The sequence below is a fragment of the Amblyomma mixtum genome, chromosome 2 (assembly GCF_055824585.1).
Source record: "Amblyomma mixtum isolate Tamu chromosome 2, ASM5582458v1, whole genome shotgun sequence".
In the NCBI taxonomy this organism is placed as follows: domain Eukaryota; kingdom Metazoa; phylum Arthropoda; class Arachnida; order Ixodida; family Ixodidae; genus Amblyomma; species Amblyomma mixtum.
In genome coordinates this window covers 125,949,904-125,972,042 of record NC_143013.1, presented here as the reverse complement: position 1 = coordinate 125,972,042, position 22,139 = coordinate 125,949,904, and positions in this window count along the sequence as shown.

Genomic DNA, 22,139 nt, shown 5'->3' with positions numbered 1-22,139 from the left:
AACTATGCCCAGTTTTCTCCTCACTGATTTTAGGCTACCTCCGTTCCTTAGAGTATGCTCAATTTTCTCCATGTTAAACTTTGTTATGTCGGCTATCTTGCGCTTATTTATTAACTTCGATAGATCTGCTAGTTCTATCCTGTCTGTGGAGTTAGACGTCCTCATGCTTTGGCGTTTATTAATCAGATCTTTCGTCTCCTAAGATAGCTTGCTGGTATTCTGTCGAACCATCCTACCACCTACTTCTGCGGCGCACTCTGCAACGATAGCTGTGAGATTATCATTCATTGTTTAACACTATGGTCGTCTTCTTCAGTTAAAGCGGAAAATCTGTTCTGCAGCGACATTCTGAATTCCTCTACCTTCTGTCTTAATGATAACTCGTTAATAGCCTTTCTCTTCACCAGTTTCCTCCGGTCCCTCTTCAAATCTAAGCTAATACGAGACCTTACCATTCTGTGGTCGCTACAACGGACCTTACGAGGAACTCCACATCCCCTACGATGCCAGGGTGAGCACACAGTATAAAGTCTATTTCATTTTTAGTCTCACCATTCGGGCTCTTCCACGTCCACTTCCTGTTTGCTCGTTTGCGGAAGAAGGTATTCATAATCCGTAAATTATTTATATCTGCGAACTCTACTAATAACTCTCCCCTACTGTTCCTAGAACCTATGCCATAGTCACCTACCGCCTTGTCTCCAGCCTGCTTTTTACCTACTTTTGCATTAAAGTCGCCCATCAGTACAGAGTACTGTGCTTTAATTTTGATCATTGCCGATTCCACATCCTCATAGAAGCTTTCAACTATCTGGTCATCATCGCTTGTTGTAGGCTCGTAGGCGTGCACCACCTTCAGCTTGTACCTCTTATGAAGCCTAATTACGATAACTGCCACTCTCTCGTTACTACTGTAAAACTCCTCGATGTTGCCAGCTATATCCTGATTTATGAGGAATCCCGCACCTAGTTCTCGCCTATCTGCTAATCCACGATAGCACAGTACATGCCCGCCCTTTAGTACTGCATACGCCTCATCTGTCCTCCTAACTTCACTAAGCGCTATGACATCCCATTTAATACCGGCTAATTCCTCCAACAGCACTGCTAAGCTAGCCTCACTTGATAACGTTCTTGCGTTAAACGTTGTCAGGTTCAGTTTCCAATGGCGTCCTGTCCGGAGCCAGAGATTCTTAGCACCCTCCGCTGCGTCACAGATCTGACCGCCGCCTTGGTCAGTTGCTCCGCAGCCGGTGGGGACTGAGGGCCGAGGGTTAATTGGTTTGTTTATAGAAGGTTGTGGCCAAGTACTACACCAGGGTGGCCAAATCCTGTTCTGGTGACGAAGTGCGTTGTCGGTTCTGGTCACCGAAATCAGGCCGCACTCCAAGCCTGGTTATGCAATTCCATCGACACGCGGAGTTTTCTGTTTTTGTTTTTCGTTTTAATCCGGTGGAGAATTGTGTGGCACAGGGATTCGAACCCTGGTTCTCTTGCACGCGAGGCGGATGCTCTACCTCTACGCCATCGCTGTCCCATCCTGTCCTGTCCTATGTACAGCCCGCCAAATCTTTAGCTGGCATGCGCGACGGCCGCTGCGCTCTGTGACGAAGCAAACTTCGGGAAAGCTCATTATTAAGCAGGGTTTAGCGAGCCTCTTCTTAAATTTGGCATGTTAGCAAGTTTGCGCCGTCATAAGCTTCAGGAGCACGGAAAACACGGCCGTCACGCACGCCAGCTCAAGATTTGGCCGGCTGTACCTCTTGCCGCACTTAAGCGGGACGTCATAGATTACTTCCTTGTCGCACTCAACGAATGCTACTTCGTGGGCGATTTCTCATGGCTATTTGCGTTCTTCGGTGTTGATTGTTGCGAACATGCCGATGAGTTTTTGTCCGATAAGTTTCAGTATAAAACACCAACTAGGCCTCGCCCTTGCCTTGTTCCTAATCTCATTCGCCTACCTATTTGTATGCCGTCCCTTGTGACGTTTATCTTGCCTCATCTTAGGTTTCGCAGCTTTAAATGGTGGCAGTCAGGGGAGACACTCAATTCATAAGCATCTTTCTAAAGGATTCCTGGAACCTCGCAGTTGTCAGTCCGTCATCTGAAATGACATCACGGGCAAAATAAGCATCGGAAATTGCCGGAAATACTCGTTACAGACATACAGATGGCGTACGATTAGGCTGGCTGACCATGTTTATACCACAAGCTCGACTGCCCTTTTTTGTTTGGTACATTCTGCTTGAAAAATTTTTTACCGCGAGGGGCTTGTGTCCAGTTAGGTTAAAATATGCCCACTGAAACATGCAGCTCCTTGGCCGGAACGTATTTCACTTCATAAAGCGTCCGGTATAGGGCGATGCAATTCAAATCTGTACGGTCAGAGGCTATGCCTGATTAGCCAGGAAAGCACATGCGATATGTTGCAGTGCCTTCTAATATATCTACCAAGCGGCCTCCGAAGGCCTCTTTATGTCAATCGCTCCACTCAGACACGTTGCCACACCAGTAAACGCTGCGAGGTCAGAGAATTTCTTTAAATAATTCCGCATTAATTGTGCTTGGAACGAAGCGTTGAGCGACGGCCCTACTCTTGGAAAGAAACCTCTCTACTCCTGCCACGAGCAGTCAAAAAGATCGCTGCACCCTCCACTTCATGGATACCTCCTGCAGAGTTGCATGTGTCCCTGAATCGGGGCAAGAATTTAACTGCTGTTAGTCAAAACATTCCACTCCATGGTCTAATTGTTCCCTATTGCAGCCCCTGGTGCGGGAGGCGCGAAAAAATATGCAGTCCAGACGGAACGTTATCAAGTAACCTTTCACCAACATCTAAGTTCGGCCCCCCAACAGAAGAAAGACATCTACGCATCTTGAGTGCGGAAAGATTGCGTAAAAATATGCATTTCATTTCAAACATTCCTCACAGAAAGCAGCGAAGATTACTGTTTCCATCAACCGTAAAATAGAAAGGCTTTCGCTGCGGAGAATGTGTTCTACTGCAGAGCGTCCTGGTCTTCACCCTGAACAATGCTTCGAATGGCTAGACGCTTGTTCAAAATACGGCGAAGCAACCAAGAAATGCGAGATAACATGGGAAATGAATCCTTTATGCGGTGTTTTAAAAAGGTGTGTTGCCCCGTCGACATAGGCCTAAATTGTTTTAGGACAAACTACCGGTAAGACTGTAAGCCTTTAAACAACAAACGGTCAGATTACAGCATCGACGAGTCCTTACCGGATGAAAATCTAAAACACAAAAAAGTTGTTGTCACAAACAAACGGCCAAACGATCATCATGATTACCAAGTACTACAGAAAAGGTTGTACCTTTATTTGTTTTATTTTTACTCGGTGGTCAGAGCTTGACATTTCTCCTGTCACCACGCGACTAGGCGCCGCCGGGTGACGCCGCGAAAACTACGCCCGAGCAGCCCCCCCCCCCCCCAAAAAAAAAAAAAAAGCTGCAAGGGCTTAGTGGTATGGTTGCAACGTTAGCGTGAAGTGTTACCTCGGCTGCCATTAAGCATAAGACGCTTTCCGCTCTTCTGGGCAAACTAAGGCGAGCATCGCCAGGACTTAAACAACAACATGGTTGTTAAGGCATGAATTTGGTTAAAACATAGTGACTGGCTAGTTGGTTCTGCATACTGGAAAATTGCAGCGCAGCAGTAACAAGGACGAGACGAGAAGGACGCAAACACAAGCGCTGACTAACAACTGTGTTTTATTGCTCTGAGCCAGCCTATATAAGAACTAGGTACAAAACAACAAAACCGAAACCAACACATCACCTCACGCATTCGTGGCACGATTATCGGAATTGTCTCGCGTTCCTCCAATTTTTCGTCCTATCATTGGCGTTCAGAAATGACATTCCTTTTTCACTAAGGTGCACAGAGAGGTTGCTGAACGCCAATGATAGGACGAAAGATTGGAGGAACGGGAGACAATTCCGATAATCGTGCCACGAATGCGAGAGGTGATGTTCTGGTTCCTGCTTTGTTGTTTTGTACCTAGTTCTTATATAGGCTGACACAGAGCAATAAAACACAGTTGTTAGTCAGCGCTTGTGTTAGCGTTCTTCTCGTCTCGTCCTTGTTACTGCTGCGCTGCAATTTTCCAGTATGAATTTGGGCTTGTGGGTTATCCATGAAGACAGCTAGCCCAGGAAACGGGATGAAAGAAAAAGGACATACCATGAGCTCTAGTAATGTGTCCTTCTCTTTCTGTCGTCCCGTTTGTTGCGCTAGGTGTTTTCAACAACATGATGCGGAACATATCCGAAACAATTCGCACTTTTCTGTGATGAGGAGGGGGAAGCAAAAAAAAAAACACTAATAGGCTCCTCCGGCATTCAAAGCAGCCCTGCGCAAAAGCAGCCCGTTCTTTTTCCGATGCTTTGAACCACTCGGCCACTGCCGATGGTCTGAGGTATTGCCGAAAGAAACAAAAATGGCTGAGGCTTAACTTGGTTAAGCCTGGAGAATGCGAAGCATCATCGTGTCGCGTAATTTGGAGGCGCACAACCACAGCGACGGCGCGAGGTGGGCCCCCGTTTCTCCACTGTCGTGGCGTCATCGTGTCCCGTGGTGTGACGTCATGTATCACGTGATTTGGAGGCGCATAACCACGGTGAAGGGCTGAAGTTGTAGCTAAAGTAGTATGCTTCACATAAAAAGAAACACAAGGGGGCAAAAGTCGCGATAACTTCATAGCTGTCATGCTGGAAATTTATATGCAGTTAAATAATGCGACAGCAAAGCCGAAGGAATGCTTATGCAGATATCACGCCCACCTCCTTGCAGCATTGTTGTTGTGGATAAAACGTAAAAATAAATCATGTCGGTATGATGATTGAATAGAGTTCGCCTTACTGGCATATATTCTCTTCCGGCACTAAATGCTCCTGCATGACATCACTTGTCCCTGAAAAGCGCATATCAGAAGCAAAACGTTTTTTTTGCCACTTAAAGCGAAGGAGATACAACCACTATAAATCTTAGAAGCTTACTGGTTCTATCCCGAGAGCAACGCGGGCCTAAAACGACCTTCACTTATGTTCTGGTCGGGCGAAATTGAGAATACCCGATTGATTCAGCTCTGAGAATGGCGCGCATTGGATTGACTTTAGAGTGAAAAGCTCTACTCCTCCTATGCTGAGCCTGAAGGTCACCTGGCTCTCAAATTTGGCCTCTAACGGGAAGCGCGCTGCATGTGCAGAATCGCGCGGGGCAGGTTCCTCGACCTTCTTCATCGACGCCATAGCTGCGTGCTTGGCATTCACGTCCGCCGCAGCGCTGGCTCCTGCTCGGCCGCTCCTTCTCGCCACTTGTGACTTGGGATGTGTCACGTGATTCGCTCTTGCGCTTGGCAGTCACGTCCGCCGCTCTCGACACTCGCTCTTGCACTTGTTGCATGTGATGCATTACGTGATCTGCTCACGCTGAAACAATTTCCTCTCGCCGAAATTTAAAACAAAGATGAACCAAAGCTACGCCGTGTCAAACCACGCTGGCTCAGCTGAGTTGAACCAAAGCCACTTTAATGGTGGCACTTTGGCACTAAGCAATCCCATTTTTTGTTCCACCTGCTGATCACTCTTCCTTTTTTTCCTTCCTTATGCTGATTTTCTGCTCTTTCTCCAGCTTTCCCTTTTCATGCTTGCCTGCCCATTTGCGTATCCACATGTAAATGCTCTAAGTAGCAAGTAAGCTACCTGACGATCTCATTGTTCTCTCTTATAGTGTTGTTCATTCCTTATCCGACACTAAACAAAGCAGTTAAACATCACCCCCCCCCCCGCCCTATACGAGCGTTTCCCTTAGTCTTGACGTTTTGATAACGTAAATATAACAGTCAACATAAACATCGCCGCTTCCGTCGCAGGCTTCCCTCAGCTGCACGGAAAACAAGAAAGTGCAACCACACCAATGGAGAGTAATGACACTTTACTGTCGCTTTTAAAAAAGCGTCGACTTAGCTCCTACTTGAGCGTCTAGACAGCACTGCAGTTCCGCCACATAAGTGATCATCAATGGCGTTCCAATTTTTTTCGCGGCTATTTTTAGCTTTTCGCCTACGGAAATGTCCTCAGGATGGTTACAGGCGCCAAATCGGATATATTTGGAGGCAATCTAGACCTTTGAAACCTCGACGCCTGAGAAAAATTTAATAAGATCATAAAGAAATACCTGCGCATTGAACTTGGCCCTGCCGAAAAGATGCCCAGAAGAGCACAATATCGCTTTTGCTCTAGCCCCTTACATAACGAGAATGGCCTATGATCTGTCAAAACGCTATAAATAATTTATGCTTGATTAAAGAGAATTCTTCCGGGCGCAATGGGAACATTAATTAGTTCTTTCAAAGAAACGGTACGGGGCTGAAGGACTGTATTTCGTACCTACTGGCAGGTTTTCAAGGTATAACCTCTGGGAATTAATTTTACTCAAAAAGAAAACGAAACGCACTTTTGTTTGTGAATTCTCTCACGTCAGAAAAATATAGCTATAAACTAAAAGGTACGTTTTTGGGGCTTAAGGGCACAAGGAGAGTCAGGATGTGAGGCACATCGAAGCAGGGGGCTCCGGATCATTTCGACCACCTGGGTTTCTTCAACGAGCAATGATACTACAAAGTACGTCTGTCATGCTTGCTGCCGCAACGGAAAAGCGGCCGCCGAGGCTAGGAGCAAACCCTGGTTCCCAGGCTCAGTAACCAAGCGCCTTGACCACAAAGCCACTGCGGCGTGGAAATAAAGAAATAAATAAGTGAATGAATAAAGCTTAGTTTGTTCTCAGCGCGTACTATGCCCATAGCTCATCCGTGTCTCTGCTCCAATGCCGCAGTTGTGTACTTCACTCCTCAGTAGTGAATGTAAAGTCGGACACCAGCCATTTCTGTACGGACCCAAGCCTGGCCCGGCCCGCCCAGGCCCGGCAAAGCAAATCATGTCCCGGGCCGGGCCGGCCAGAGCCCGTGCAGTGCACTAACCGGGACAATACTTAGTGCTGGTTCGCATTAATTGAGAAAACATAGCGGCCTGCTTGATAGATAGAGTTCCAGCGATTGCCGACGCGTTCAAAGTATTCTTGTGCACGTTACACAAAATAAGTAACCCATTGCAATTACTTCGCCTGAAATATGACTGCTTAGAGTGGTCAAAACAGCCCTAAAATAACTGTAAAATTACAGAAAAACAATCGATTACTATTATATTATTATCCATCTAACTTTTTAGCACAAATTTACTGACGCTTGAATGAACTACTGCTGCTTGCTTGAAATTTGTTTAACGTTGTTGATTTGCAAGAGCACTTGTTTTTCGGACTTGTAGTCGCTAATTTTATACACATTATCCACTATTTTATCCACTGGGGTGGGCATTATAACGTATGAATGCCATGCAAACCAGCTCTCCTTTGCCTGTTGCTTCGATGCTAGTGTCCAAGCCTTCTATGAAGCGCATCGCTTCGTTTTTCCCCTGTGGCTGTATGTAGGTAGATGTAGCGGGAGATAAGTTGCCGCGCCATCTGAAAGGTCAGAGAGAGGTTTTCGGAGGAGAGGATATTTTTCGGGCGAACTGGCATAGAAGACGGTGATGACCAGGTTGCGGTCCGGATATGATCGCACACAATGCTTTTAGGCAGCCGGTCCATAGTCGCTGTGTCACGAAGGAAACAACCCCGTGTATGCCTTCAGTTTGACGTCCTCAGAGTTGTACCGTTGGTTACAACTTGTGTATACAAAATAACTGATTACCAGAAATCAGTTACAGGAAAAAGTAAACGAATTTATAAAAATGCCACCATTTGAACAAGGAATCGATTAATTACACAAACCAAGAAAACGTAATTGATTACAAGTTATCGCTTACTTGTAACTCGTTAATTGGTTCAGAGTCGAACGAGAGCAGCACTCAACTCCGAGGAGGGGAATCCCAAGATCTTAAAGAGGTTTTCTGGTACGGGTGGAACGTCGCGATTGAGCAACGGCCGGCGCTCTACGTTTTGCAAGCGATGACAAACTGCATGAACCATATTTTCAATATCATGATAAGCACCCTAAGCAGTTTTACTGACCGTACGACTAACAGTTATCGGTTATTTGAGCGCAATCGCGGTCCTTTAACACTTACGCGTAAAAAATGTGGTACCAACTTCAAGCATATAAGAAGGACGAGCGGATTTGAATAAACTGCCGCTGGTAGTCAGGCAAAATTTATCCCGGTTTCGAAACGAATTGAAACCAGCCGACGTAGATTCTCTAACTCGTAATATACTGCAATGAATCTGCTGACAACATGCATCAAATATATTACCAAGCACGAGATTTCATATATTGAGTGTGGAGTTTGAGTGTGGATTAGTCTATGCCCTAAAGAAATTGCTATAATGGTAGATTCGTATTCAGGGTGTGCAGCTTCACAAAAGGAATGACGCGAAAACCCATTTTGGTGTTTGTGCAGTAGACAGAGGTATCCCCTTGAACTACTAATAAATGGGCTCAGACAGCAAACTTCGCGGTGCCTTGCCTCAGGGTCTCAGAAAACTGACGTCAGCTTCCTAAAATCAATGCCGTCTGTATAAAGGGATGTTGGCCTCTCCACCACCTGGCTGTTAATTTCAAGTGCGGCCGCTCGAAATTATGTATTTATTTAATGCTATGCTTGTTCTTGACGTTTATGAGATGCATCTGGTTGCAGTCTTTCTAATCAAATTCCTTCCTGTGGTGGAAGTACACGTGGTCGTGCAAACATGCTGCAAACGGGGTTCTAGTATTTTACGGATAATACGGCATAAAAACACGAAGTGAACAGGATGCAAAGAACACTAAGATGGAGGCATGCGAGCGCCAACACTGCGCCGCACCTGCTCGTATTTACTCTTGGCACTAATTGGGGCCTCTGGTACGTAGTTCGCCTCATCAGCTTGCGTAAGACGGTAAACAGCCCAGAGCTGAAAGCTTGGAAAACTAATTGACAGGCTAAATAAAAATGACGGGAATCAACGTTGATTTTTTTTTCTGTGGTCCCCATCTGCTACCTGTTAGTTTGTGTAAGCACTTAGCGAAATAAAAACAGTAAAGCTATCTGTTCGTCATTAACTCAGTCTTCGGAACATAAAGCCAGCGCGTACTAATCAGTGCAAAGTCAAACAAGGCCGTTCGCATGACAAGCGGTTATTGATTGACCACTCCGGCGCGAACTGGCTAAACATGTCAGGTAAAGGCCCGACAGCAGCCGGAACAATTGAGAAGAAGAACGATTCTTCCGCATGCACAGTTTACCGAATGAGACGCCCTGGTTATCTAAGGTCAACGGCGGCTAACAAAACGTCTATGATTTTGAAGAAGTGATCTGCATAACCTGCTGGTTCTAGTCAACGCAAAGCCAAATGTACAAGCGAACTCATAGACAAGATGTGCTTGTCAGGGCAAGTGGGGTTATCACTATAGTTTTGGTTAAAAGGCGTTTCATACGGAGGAGGAGGCACCGAGGAGGGTGGTGAGGGTTTGCAGTTGGGAGGGTAGCACAATGGTAAGCATAAACTTGAAAAAGCTTTTATCCCGGTATGAAGACTGCGACAGATGGCATAGAAAAGGTGGAGCTGAGATGGCTTTAAAAGAGCAAAACAGAATACCTCCTTCTTCACTTCTCTGCACAGTGATGTAGGGCTATGTTTAGGTCTTTTGCATCTTACCTGAGTTACCAGATCTATACAGAAAGCGAGTGCAAGTGCTGATTGCTTTAAGCGTCAAACACTTGTACCATGTTCGTTGAACCGTCTTCTAGGCGAGTGTTCCTCAGTAAGAATATTACGTTAGTGTCCAGGTTACTAATAACTGCTACGGATCACGTTTGTTTGGATCCCCAGACCACCGCAGCGTCCCTTGAAACTTAGGTTTCAGCTTTTGAAAGTTGGCAGAAAAAGGTCGAGTGGTTTTTGTTTTTTGTTGAGCATAGGGTAGAAAACGTCTTTTCTTGCAGCGGTTGAATATTTCCTCCTGTTTTCTAGTTCTTATCAATAGAAATAAGGTGCTGCGAGCCTACGTTAATTATTTATCCCGGACGCAGCAATTCATTTAATATCTTTATTGTTTTCTTAAACAAGGTACAAATGACATATTATGCGACGAAGAGAATAGAGAATTCAGAATGTTTCTTTTCTTTATATGATTTATTAAAATTAGTTGCGCACAGTACCCTACGCATCCAAAGCATTTGCCTGAGGGTGGTAAACTTTTGCCTTTTGTTCACACTACCAACCTTTGCGAAATGCTTCTTCAACGTCTCATCTGTCAAACTGCAAGCAAGGAAGCTTCAAGGAAGGATATTACCAAGTTTGGTGGATTTGATTTACTGTCACCATTAAAGCACCAACTTAATAACAGCGTAGCGGGGTACTCTTTCACAGCATCAGCAGTTTACCGGATATTGGTTATAATGCGTTACTACATAGCACAAATGACAGAAGAAAATCGCGGTTTGTTTGTTTCGTTTGTTTCTTCATTGGTAATTTGTGTTATGTAGGAGCAAGCTATAACCAAGATTCAAAACCAATTCGCCCCTGTTCTAGCACTATTCACGGGATGAAAACCGGCTGAGACACACCCGAAGCTCATAACACAGTCGCGGCGCCCTCTGGCGGAATCGCTGTTCTCAACGCGTGTTCGTGGCGTGTTTGAGGGGTGACGTTAGCGGCGTAGTCAGCACACGGTTTACGTAACGTGTTTTTCTATACACAGCCTGCCGCTACCTCACGCGTGTGATAACGTGCCGGCGCCAGCGTCTGTGTGAGAGAGGGTACGGCGTTGTTGAAGCTACGGGAGGAGAATAGTTCAATGAGTCATTTCTTCGCCTTCCTGCAAGAGCGAAAGTAGGTCTCGCGCTGACTGCATACGTAAGGGGATACAGTGGGGCATAGCGAAAGGAGCGGCGTGTTTCGCTTTATACTGAAACGGAAGATGTGCAGAGCATAACTTTGAATATATTAAAACACTTCTGCAGTTCTCCCACGTTTGGCCGAGCCGTAGCTTGTGAAACTGCGACTTCCTCCTGAACATGGGTAAATACCACAACCACCGCTGTGATGCACCGCACAGTGATGGTGTGATGCGAAGTACAGATTTTTTCGTTAAGTTGTGAGTTTTTAGTCAAACTAAAATGCTTCCCACTGTAATTCCGTGTTCTGCAATGAAATTTCTGCCTTTTGCTTCACTATATCATGCCTAGAGTTGATACTGCCATGATTGAAGTGTTTGTAGTGCATGCTTCCCACCGTAATAAAGAAAAGTCTGATATTTCTGCAGCCTTCACTTCACAATCGATCCCTGGACATGAAAAAAAAAACTTAGAACAATTTGCGTTAATTGCTTCGCAAAACAAATGAACTAGAGAAAAAATAAAACAGGGACGGCTTCAGTGTCCTTCTCAAAAAAATCTCGTGCTATAGAGCTGATTTCTTTTTCAACATTTTTATCCAGGGCTGAGAAGGAAAGGTCTGCAAAGGGCAGTACTGGCTCACAAGATGGGCACGGACCTCTCCTTAAAACTGTAGTAGAAGGCTGCAAACAAACGTCGAGCAACAGCTGTGGAAAAGGATCAGGCAGATAGTAAGGTACAAGGGAAGAGGACAAAAAATACAGCACCTGCCGATCTGGCAGGGTCTGGAAATCGCGCTTAACCGGTGTAGATAGGCGCGTTGCAAGGCACTTTATTATGACAACAATATATAACCATCGTACGCATACAGTCGCTACTAAACGTTAACAAGATGCGTGTTCTTCAGAACAAATCAATGGCAGGGATGCCTTACGAACCATTCGGCTGGAATTGGCACCAACGGATAGAGATTCCGTGTCTCCTACACTGACTGGCCGTTTAGGCACTTGGTTTGAGTAAATGTGCCGAAATATTCTGAGTTACCACGCACTGATGTTCCAAAAGCTTTTCTTACCAGCTGTACAACTATGCAAAGAACAGCAACCCTGTGGCGATTCCCAACTGTTCAATGAAATGCGCTCAGCTGCAGCGTGGTTTGCTACTACAGCTTAACCTACTAACCACTAATAACCTACTAACATATTAACCACAGCTTAACCTAACGGTGCAGTGACTTCTTCCTTATAACGGTCGGTGATCCTGCCGAAACCTATCGTATGTCAGCGGGGTTTCTGCCACTGTGTAGACCGAGGAAAACATACCCTGTGTTTACTCTGCCGCAGGTCTTTTACGAGGTACTTTCAAAATGCGCACTGAGCCCCCGACAACGTTCAGCGCACGTACTCTAGTTTCGGCGAAGATACGCGCGCCGGTGTCAAAATTTTGTCGCACCGAAGCCTACGAAACATGCAAGGAAATGCTGCACGGGGCGGTTCTTGAAGCGAGGAAAAGTTCTGCGCATGTTTTGCCACACAGGCGGCCATGCGTGATAATTTTAGTTTGCCGCACTGAATACCTAATCAACTCTTAAATGCCATTACCGACACATATACTGGGTCGGGAAAGGGTCAGTGAGTATGACATGGTATTTGTTATATCCTGTCGTATAAGAATTTCAATTTATAAAACGAGATATTCAATACAGGATCTTTTGTATGCTTCCAAGAGGGATATTTATTCCTGCGTTACGTACATTATACCATTTAAACCTTTTTTTTTTTTACAGCGAGATTTTATTGCAGACGGATCCACGGTGCCACACTGGCGTCGGCCTCCACGCTGTCGACAGGAAGGCTCTATGCCTTCGGCACGCGCGAACAGTGTACACGAGCTTAGTTGCCAACCATCACCGGTTCTTGGCCGGTTTTTGAAAATTACAAAAAAGATTCAAATTTATCTGGCACATTCTCTACAGATCAGAATGCAACTAACGGCTCTCAGTCCTTGTTTACGCCTACATGAATATTGATATGAATTGTTTAGCAGTTACGGATTAGTGCTCCCATCTTAGAAAGATCCCCGGTGTCTGCGATGAGCGCAGTGCACACACTGAACCTCTCTACGTCAACTATAACACATGTTTGTCCTTTCCGCGATATTCCATATACCATGCTACCTCATCGAACACGTCATGGCTTTCTGATTAGCTGTAGACAGGCACATATGAATGGTAACGCACGTTTTGTATCATCATCATCATCATCATCAGCCTGACTACACCCACTGCAAGGGCAAAGGCCTCTCCCATGTCTCTCCAATTAACCCTGTCCTTTGTCAGTTGCCGCCACTGTATCCCCGCAAACTTCTTAATCTCATCCGCCCACCTAACTCTCTGCCGTCCCCTGCTACGTTTGCTTTCTCTTGGAATCCACTCCGTTACCCTTAATTAAGGACCAGCGGTTATCTTGCCTTCACATTTCATGCCCTGCCCAAGCCCATTTCTTCCTCTTGATTTCAACTAAGATGTCATTAACCCGCGTTTGGTCCCTCACCCACTCCGCCCGCTTTCGATCTCTTAACGTTACACCTATCATTTTCCTTTCCATAGCTCGCTGCGTTGTTCTTAACTTAAGCTGAACCCTCTTTGTTAGCCTCCACGTTTCTGCCCCATAGGTGAGTGCCGGTAGGATAGAGCTGTTGTATGCGTTTCTCTTCAGGGATATTGGTAAGCTACCATTCATGATCTGAGAGAACCTGCCATATGCGCTTCACCCCATTCTTATTGTTCTAGTTATTTCCCTCTCATGATCCGGATTTGCGGTCACTACCTGCCCAAAGTACACATATTCTCTTACTACTTCCAGCATCTCGCTACCAATGGCGAACTGCTGTTTCCTTGCTAGGCTGTTGAACATTACTTTGGTTTTCTGCATGTCAATTCTTAGCCCCACCGTTCTGCTCTGCTTGTCTAACTGATTGATCATGCTTTGCAGTTCTCGTCCTGAGTGGCTTAGCAAGGCAATGTCATCAGCGAATCGCAAATTACTCAGGTATTCTCCATTAACTCTTATCCCCAACTGTTCCCCTTCAAGACCCCGGAATACCTCCTGTAAGCAGGCAGTGAAGAGCATTGGCGAGATCGTGTCTCCCTGCCTGATACCTTTCCGTATTGGAATTTTATTGCTGACTTTATGGAGAACTATAGTAGCTGTGCAATCGTTATAAATATCTTCCAATATTTTCACATAGCTCTCTTCTACACCCTGATTCCGCAATGCCTGCATGACAGCTGAGGTTTCCACTGAGTCAAATGCTTTCTCGTAATCAATGAAGGCTATATATAGGGGTTGGTTATATTCTGCGCATTTCTCTATCACCTGATTGATAGTGTGAATGTGAGCTATTGTCGAGTATCCTTTACGAAAGCCTGCCTGATCATTTGGTTGACTAAAGTCCAAGGTTGTCCTGACTCTATTAGCGATTACCTTAGTAAATACCTTGTAGGCAACGGACAATAAGCTGATTGATCTGTAATTCTTCAAGTCCTTGACGTCTCCTTTCTTATGAATTAAGATAATGTTAGCGTTCTTCCAAGCTTCTGGTGCTCTCGAGGTCACAAGGCATTGCGTATACATGGTGGCTAGTTTTTGTAGCACAATCTCTCCTCCGTCCTTCAACAAATCTGCTGTTACCTGATCCTCACCAGCTGCTTTCCCTCTTTGCATTGCTCCTAAGGCTTTCTTTACTTCCTCCTTCGTTACTGGCAGGATGTCCCATTGCTGTGCTCGACTGCCTCCCTCAGTAACGTGATGATTAGATTCGCTACTGTATAGATTTTTGTAGAACTCTTCGGCTAATTCAACTATCTTATCCATATTGCTGATGACATTGCATTGTTTGTCTTTTAGCGCATACATCTGGTTTTTACCTATGCCCATTTTCTCCACATTGATTTTAGGCTACCTCCGTTCCTTAGAGCATGCTCGATTTTCTCCATGTTAAACTTTCTTATGTCGGCTACCTTGTGCTTATTTATTAACTTCGGTAGCTCTGCTAGGTCTATCCTGTCTGTGGAGTTAGACGTCCTCATGCTTTGACGTTTCTTAATAAGATCTTTAGTCTCCTGAGATAGCTTGTTGGTATCCTGTCGAACCATCCTACCACCTACTTCTGCGGCGCACTCTGTAACGATAGCTGTAAGATTATCATTCATTGTTTCAACACTACGGTCGTCTTCTTCAGTTAAAGCGGGAAATCTGTTTTGCAGCGACATTCTGAATTCCTCTACCTTCCCTCTTAATGCTAACTCGTTAATAGCCTTTCTCTTCACCAGTTTCCTCCGTTCCCTCTTCAAATCTAAGCTAACGCGAGACCTTACCACTCTTTGGTCGCTACAACGGACCTTACCGAGGACCTCCCCATCCTCTACGATGCCAGGGTGTGCACACAGTATGAAGTCTATTTCATTTTTAGTCTCACCAATGGGGCTCTTCCACGTCCACTTCCTGTTTGCTCGTTTGCGGAAGAAGGTATTCATAATCCGTAAATTATTTCTATCTGCGAACTCTACAAATAACTCTCCCCTACTGTTCTTAGAACCTATGCCATAGTCACCTACCGCCTTGTCTCCAGCCTGCTTTTTACCTACCTTTGCATTAAAGTCGCCCATCAGTACAGTGTACTGTAATTTTACTTTGGTCATTGCCGATTCCACATCCTCATAGAAGCTTTCAACTATCTGGTCATCATGGCTTGATGTAGGCGCGTAGGCCTGCACCACCTTTAGCTTGTACCTCTTATTAAGCCTAATTACGATAGCTGCCACTCTCTCGTTAATACTGTGAAACTCCTCGATGTTGCCAGCTATATCCTGATTAATGAGGAATCCCACACCTAGTTCTCGCCTATCTGCTAATCCACGATAGCACAGTACATGCCCGCCCTTTAGTACTGTATACGCCTCATCTGTCCTCCTAACCTCACTAAGCCCTATGACATCCCATTTAATACCGGCTAATTCCTCCAATAGCACGGCTAAGCTAGCCTCACTTGATAAGGTTCTTGCGTTAAACGTTGCCAGGTTCAGTTTCCAATGGCGGCCTGTCCGGAGCCAGAGATTCTTAGCACCCTCCGTTGCGTCACAGATCTGACCGCCGCCTTGGTCAGTTGCTCCGCAGCTGCTGGGGACTGAGGGCCGAGGGTTAATTGGTTTGTTCATAGAAGGTTATGGCCATGTACTACACCAGGGTGGCCAAATCCTGTTCTGGTGAGCAAGTGCGTTGTTGGTTCTGTTCACCGAAATCAGGCCGCACTCCAAGCCTGGGTATGCAATTCCATCGACACGCCGAGTTTTTTTTTTTAATCCGGTGGAGAATTGCGTGGCACCGGGATTCGAACCCCGGTCCTCTTGCACGCGAGGCGGATGCTCTACCTCTACGCCATCGCTGCTCAATGCATTGTATATCAATGCAACTTTAATTCCATGAACATATAAATGTGTTTCTCTGCACTCTTTGGAATCTGAAATTACTATATACGCAAAATTAAAAAAGAAATACAGGGAAACATAATTACCTCAAGTGCTAGCTCCCATAGCAAAGACTAATACGTTTGGAATATATGGCGGGATATTTATATTGTATTTCAAACACATTTTGTATTCCCGACTGGTTTGGTTTCATGGGGTTTAACGTCCCAAAGCGACTAAGGCTATGAGAGACGCTGTAGTGGAGGGCTTCGGAAATTTCGACCACCTGGGGTTCTTTAACGTGCACTGACAACGCACAGTAGACGGGCCTCTAGAATTTCTCCTCCAAAGAAATTGAACCTGAATGCACTAAAAATATGTAGGAAATAGGTACCTGAAATCGTGCTTGATAATCGAAATATATTTTCAAAATTTGGCAAAAATACCTCACTTAAAGCATACTTCTAGCACTTTTCATATACGTGAAAAACTATGTAAGCGGTTTTACTTCCAATGTATTAAAAGTGTACTTTCGTGAGCACGGAATTAATACGTCCGAAGTATACTTCAATTCTAACAAACAGGGAGTCCTTTTAAACACATTTGCAGCACACTTTTAGCTGCCGTAGAACAGTCTAGTGCACGATATCACGGTTCGGGAAATAGCGTTTGTGTGTTGGCAATGTATTTGAAGTGTACTTTCGTAAATAAGCAGTTTATTCGTCCAAAGTATACTTCAAATGTAAGGAATGGGCAGTCCGCGTAAGCACTTTTGCAGCACATTTTAAGCTGCCGTTGAACAACCTAATGCTCGAAATTGAGTTTAGGGAAATCGCATTTCAATGTTGGCAATGTATATAAAGTGTACTTTTGTAAATATGCAAGTACATTGTCAAAAGTATATTTCTAAGCAATGGGCAGTCCGCGTAAAGATATTTGCATCACACTTCAAGGTACCGCTGAAAAACCTAGGGCTCGAAATGACGTTTCGGGGAACAGTGAAAACTCTCCTTTTCCTGCTGTCCTTTAGTTTATTGTAACTTCTAGCAGGAAGGCAATCACCACTTATTTACATTTCGTGCGGAAAATGCGATAGCTTCATACCGGCACCGGCGCCTTGGGCACCTCCGAACCGGAACATGCCAGCGAGAACCCCGTCTGGCAATGCCGACCGGTACCCGTAGATGCCCGTGTACTTGTTCGTTGACAGCTCGACTCCTTACCTATGCCTGACGCAAGTTAAAACTAACAATTCGGTACTCGATCACCGCCAGATTCGAAAGCGACCAGTACGGCAATTCTGGGACAACTTGAGGCCACAGTCTTTGCGTAAAAATAGCGCCTCGCTGGGCAAAATAGAGCGTCAACTCTCGGTGGGTATATACCGGGGGTCCCAGCTAAATGTAACCAAACTTTTAAAAAAGGCAAAATGTCCTAGTCCAGTGTGTGGTGCGCGTTGTCCGTGCGCGTTGCTCGTGCGCGGGTTTTTTTGCGCGGTTTTCAACCCGGCGTGCTTCCCCCGCGTATGGACCCACTAGAACTTTCTTGGACACTTTTTGTTTTTGGACACTTACGTTCACTGTGAGTGTGTGTGCATAGGGCGACATCAGTTGCCGCAATGTATCTTTGTTTTTGTACAGGGACGGATGTCCCTTTTTGATCGAGAGTCGAAATAAACTTCTCTTAAGTCCAGTGTACCAAATCAGGGTAGTTCATAGTCGCGTGGCCTAGTCTTGAGTATTTTTTCGCTCTTCAAAGTTAATTAATTAGCAAAGTTTAATTAGCTAACTTTTTAACTATTGACTCCAGGAAGAAAGTGTCAATGCAAAGGTTTTAGATCGCCTCTAAAAACCGCTTGTAGCGCTGTTTCCGTCAAATTACGATTTACGTAGCTTCCTTTATTGGCCTTAAAAGAAAGTTGTCACGTGACCAGCTGCTCGCTCACTTCTCTGCCCCAATGTGCACCCAAAGTCTCATCCAAGAGAGGACTTCAGAAAAAACGAATTTTATTCTTTAAGGCGCGTCTTGGGACGTTTAAGTGGCACAGTTGTCACGTGGAAGCTTTTTCTTATTGAGCGGATTATGGCTAAAGGCCGGTAAAAAAACAACTTTACGTAAATATTACTTTGCTGCAAATGTCTCAGTAAGCTGTTTCTCAAAGCGATCTACAACGTTTCCATCGACAATTTCTTTGGAGGAGAAATTCGAGGCCCGTGTACTGTGCGATGTCAGTGCACGTTAAAGAACCCCAGGTGGTCGAAATTTCCGGAGTCCTCCACTACGGCGTCTCTCATAGCCTTAGTCGCTTTGGGACGTTAAACCCCAGAAACCAACCAACTTTGTTCCTCAAGTCAATAATTAAAAAGTTAGTTAATTAAGCTTGACTAATTAGTCAACCTTGAAGAACAAAAAAAATAATGCAGACTAGGTCACGCGACTCTCATTTGGTTTCAGACAGCTAGGACACCCCGTGTTTTTTAAAAGCGTGGTGACATTTAGCTGGGGCACCTGGTATAAACCATGCCAAGAATAGCTTATCTGTTTTTTAAGCATGAAATGCTTTTATCTCCCGTTGTCGGCAGTGTGGCGACATCACGCCGAGACCGAGAGCCAGCATTCGGGCAATGAATTCCACTCATCCGGGCACTGAAACGAGCTCATCCGGGCACCGTACGAGATTTAACGAGACAAGACGAGAGCAAGAGGGGAGCTCCAGGGCGATAAGGACTTTTGGCTGAAAAACTGCTTCTGCGACATATCCCTCGCATATAAAAGACCGGCCGCTTGGCCTTCAGACGCGCTGCATCTACATTCTTGTCAGACCTGCGTCTCATCGTGTCCGCGTACGCTTCTGCATCGTCCTGCATTCCAATAACACCACCGTCACAGCTGCTTGCTTAAGCCGAGCAATGGAGCCTGTTGAAAAGAGAGGTAGGAAGCGTCCTGCGGAAATCGATCGCTTTGCGACTGATAAGGCACAGAAGAAGGCTGCTCGCCCCTTCCGACAACGCCATGATATGCGGCCGCTCCCGAAAGGGACAAGGGCGCCACGGTTCGCGGCTGCCTACCTAAGCTCGCACTATTGCAGGCGATCGCTACGACGCAACAAGAAGAGTGTGGTGTGGTGTGGTGTGTTGAACACTAGACCCATTTCAAGATTTTGACTAATACCATCTACAACCAATGTGTTATGGCCGTAAACATTTTATGCTTACTCTACTCTAGGTTACGGGAGAGGCAGAGATTTTTTCAGCCAGCGTCCGCTTCGGCGAACGCGGTTGTTGCGACTCGCGTCTTTTCTCTCTTTTTCTCTTTCCTGTTATCTTTCAACTCTATCTGCACGTGGTGGTGGTGGTGGTGAAAATATTTATTCAGAAGGGACAGGAGGTATGTTTGAATCAGCCCGTAAGGGACCGATCCTTACAAACACTAGGTGGAGGTCCCTAGTATGGGACCCCAGTGGCGGTGGCCGCCACCCGGGTGCGCCCGACTAAGGCTTCTTGTGCCTGTAAGTCGTGGCAGCCGAGCAGGGTCGCCTCTCAGTCCTCCCGAGTTGGGTTGGGGATGGGGGGAATGGCCGGGTTGGAGGGGCAGGCCCACACAATGTGATAGTCTCATGCGCCAACCTAATGACTTGCGTGCGTAAGCACTTCGGTACCACCGCTTGCTCAACGACTCGGCCGGGACACACTTGGTATGTTCGGAAAAGAACACCGTCATCTGTATGAAAAGTGTGGGCGGTCTGTCCCTTGCCAGGAAATGTTTGCCCCAACTTCCTGCGACACACCTCTAAGGTCGGGTCTTCTTCCTGTTTGAGGCGAAACTCCGGCCGCGACAAGTGGAGTGTGTTAAGAGTGGGGCTTTTGCTACTCTCTGAAACCTTTGCCGTCACCGTAAGAGAAGGAACATCAACCAAACTCGTCATGGCAAGGGAAACTTCCTGATCAGATAGAACTGGCGGGTCGACCGAGAATGGAGCTTTTGCGCCAGGGACATTGCCTATTATGATGTCGTACAAGGGTGTAGACAAGCACCGCGCGATGGCCCTACCCGAGAAGAATGGTGAACAAATCACCACCTCCTCTTCCGGAACTTCTACACGGGTCCCATTGGCCAAGAATAATGTAGCCTTTTTCCCTGTAAGTGCCGCTGCCGGTAGAAGGGACTCACGCACAACAATACCGGTGCTGCCCGTATCCCGTAAAACCGAACCAGGCTGGCCGAACACCTCGCCGTGCCCCACGGGCATAGCAGCTTCCACAGGGGTGGAAGGGCAGACCATCTCTCCCAACTGTCCCTCTATGCGCGTTACCTCTGCATGGTTATCGGGACGCGAATACCGAGATGTCATGCAACAGGTGGACTCCTCACGGTCTCCTGGTCTCTTAGCTCTGCATGACTGGGCATCATGTCCTACCTCGCGGCACCAGGTGCAATACGATTGCTTCGGCTTCGCCCGACAATCCGACGCCTTGTGCCCAGTCTTCTCGAAAAGAAAACACCGAAGGCGGGATTGTGAACCTGAAACCTCGTCCTTGGCCTTATTTAACGTATGCTCCCCCTGCTCTTTAAAGAACAAGAAGTTATTTTGCCGCTGTGCTTCGAGAAAATGATCGGCAGCCTCCGGCAGCTTGCAAACTGTCTTTCCCTCCCGTTCACGTAAGAAAAGGGCTAAACGGGAATGACAGTTGTTCAGGAATTGCTCGCTCACGACCATCTCGCGAACCACGTCAAAAGTGCGGCCTTCTCCCCGCATCTCGACCCAACGGTCAAAGAAACTAAACAACCTGGCAGCATATTGCGAGGCCGTTTCGCCATCCTGGGGCTTGCTCTGGCGAAACTTTTCTCGGTACCCTTCCGCGGTAAACCTAAACCTCTGAAGTAAGGCAAGCTTCGCTTTGTCATAGTCAACGGAATCCTCACGCGAGAGCCGACCGAAGACCCTAAGTGCTTCGCCGCCACGGCACAAGCTCAACGCCGTTGCCCACTTTTCTTTTGGCCAACCCTGCCCCGTGGCCACATGCTCAAACCTCTTTAAGTAGGCATCGAGGTCATCCCGCGCTTCATTGAACTGTGGTATGAGTGCGTGCGGGTTAATGGAGCTGGCCGGTGCGACGCTACGCTCTCCAAGGTCACTTGGAGGATTTGCGCCACCCTCCATGAGCCTTATTTGTAGCTGCAAGTTCCGCGCCTCTAACTCCAAACGTTCCTTCGCAGCCTCACGCTCCGTCTCTAAATTCCGTGCCTCTAACTCCAATCTCTGCTTCGCAGCTTCACGCTCCGTCTCTTAATTCCGTGCCTCTTAACTCCAATTTCTGCTTCGTAGCTTCACGCTCCGTCTCTAAATTCCGTGCCTCTAACTCCAATTTCTGCTTCGCAGCTTCACGCTCAGCGGCTCTCTCTTCCCGTGCCTTACGAAGCTCGTCCTCCACCCACGCTCGCAACTCCGCGCCGCACAAGCCCACGCGCTCGCCTAAAGCAACCAACTCTGAAGCGCTCATACTGTGCCTAAATTAACACTACAGGCAAAGAAATAAAAACCGACCTCGTCCTGTCGTGGACGCCAAATTTGTGAGGATGTGGTAGATTGCAGGTTGTATTTAACACAAACACTAAAGGTATAAGCAATAAACGAGGCAGCTTTTATAGGAAAGGAAACCAATTTCAGCATGGGCGTGAAAATAGGAAAGAGACAAGAGAGCACGCAACAACACACGGAAAAAACACACAGGAGAACAGAATAAAATCCTGGCGAAAAATACAGGAAAAAGAAAGTCAAAA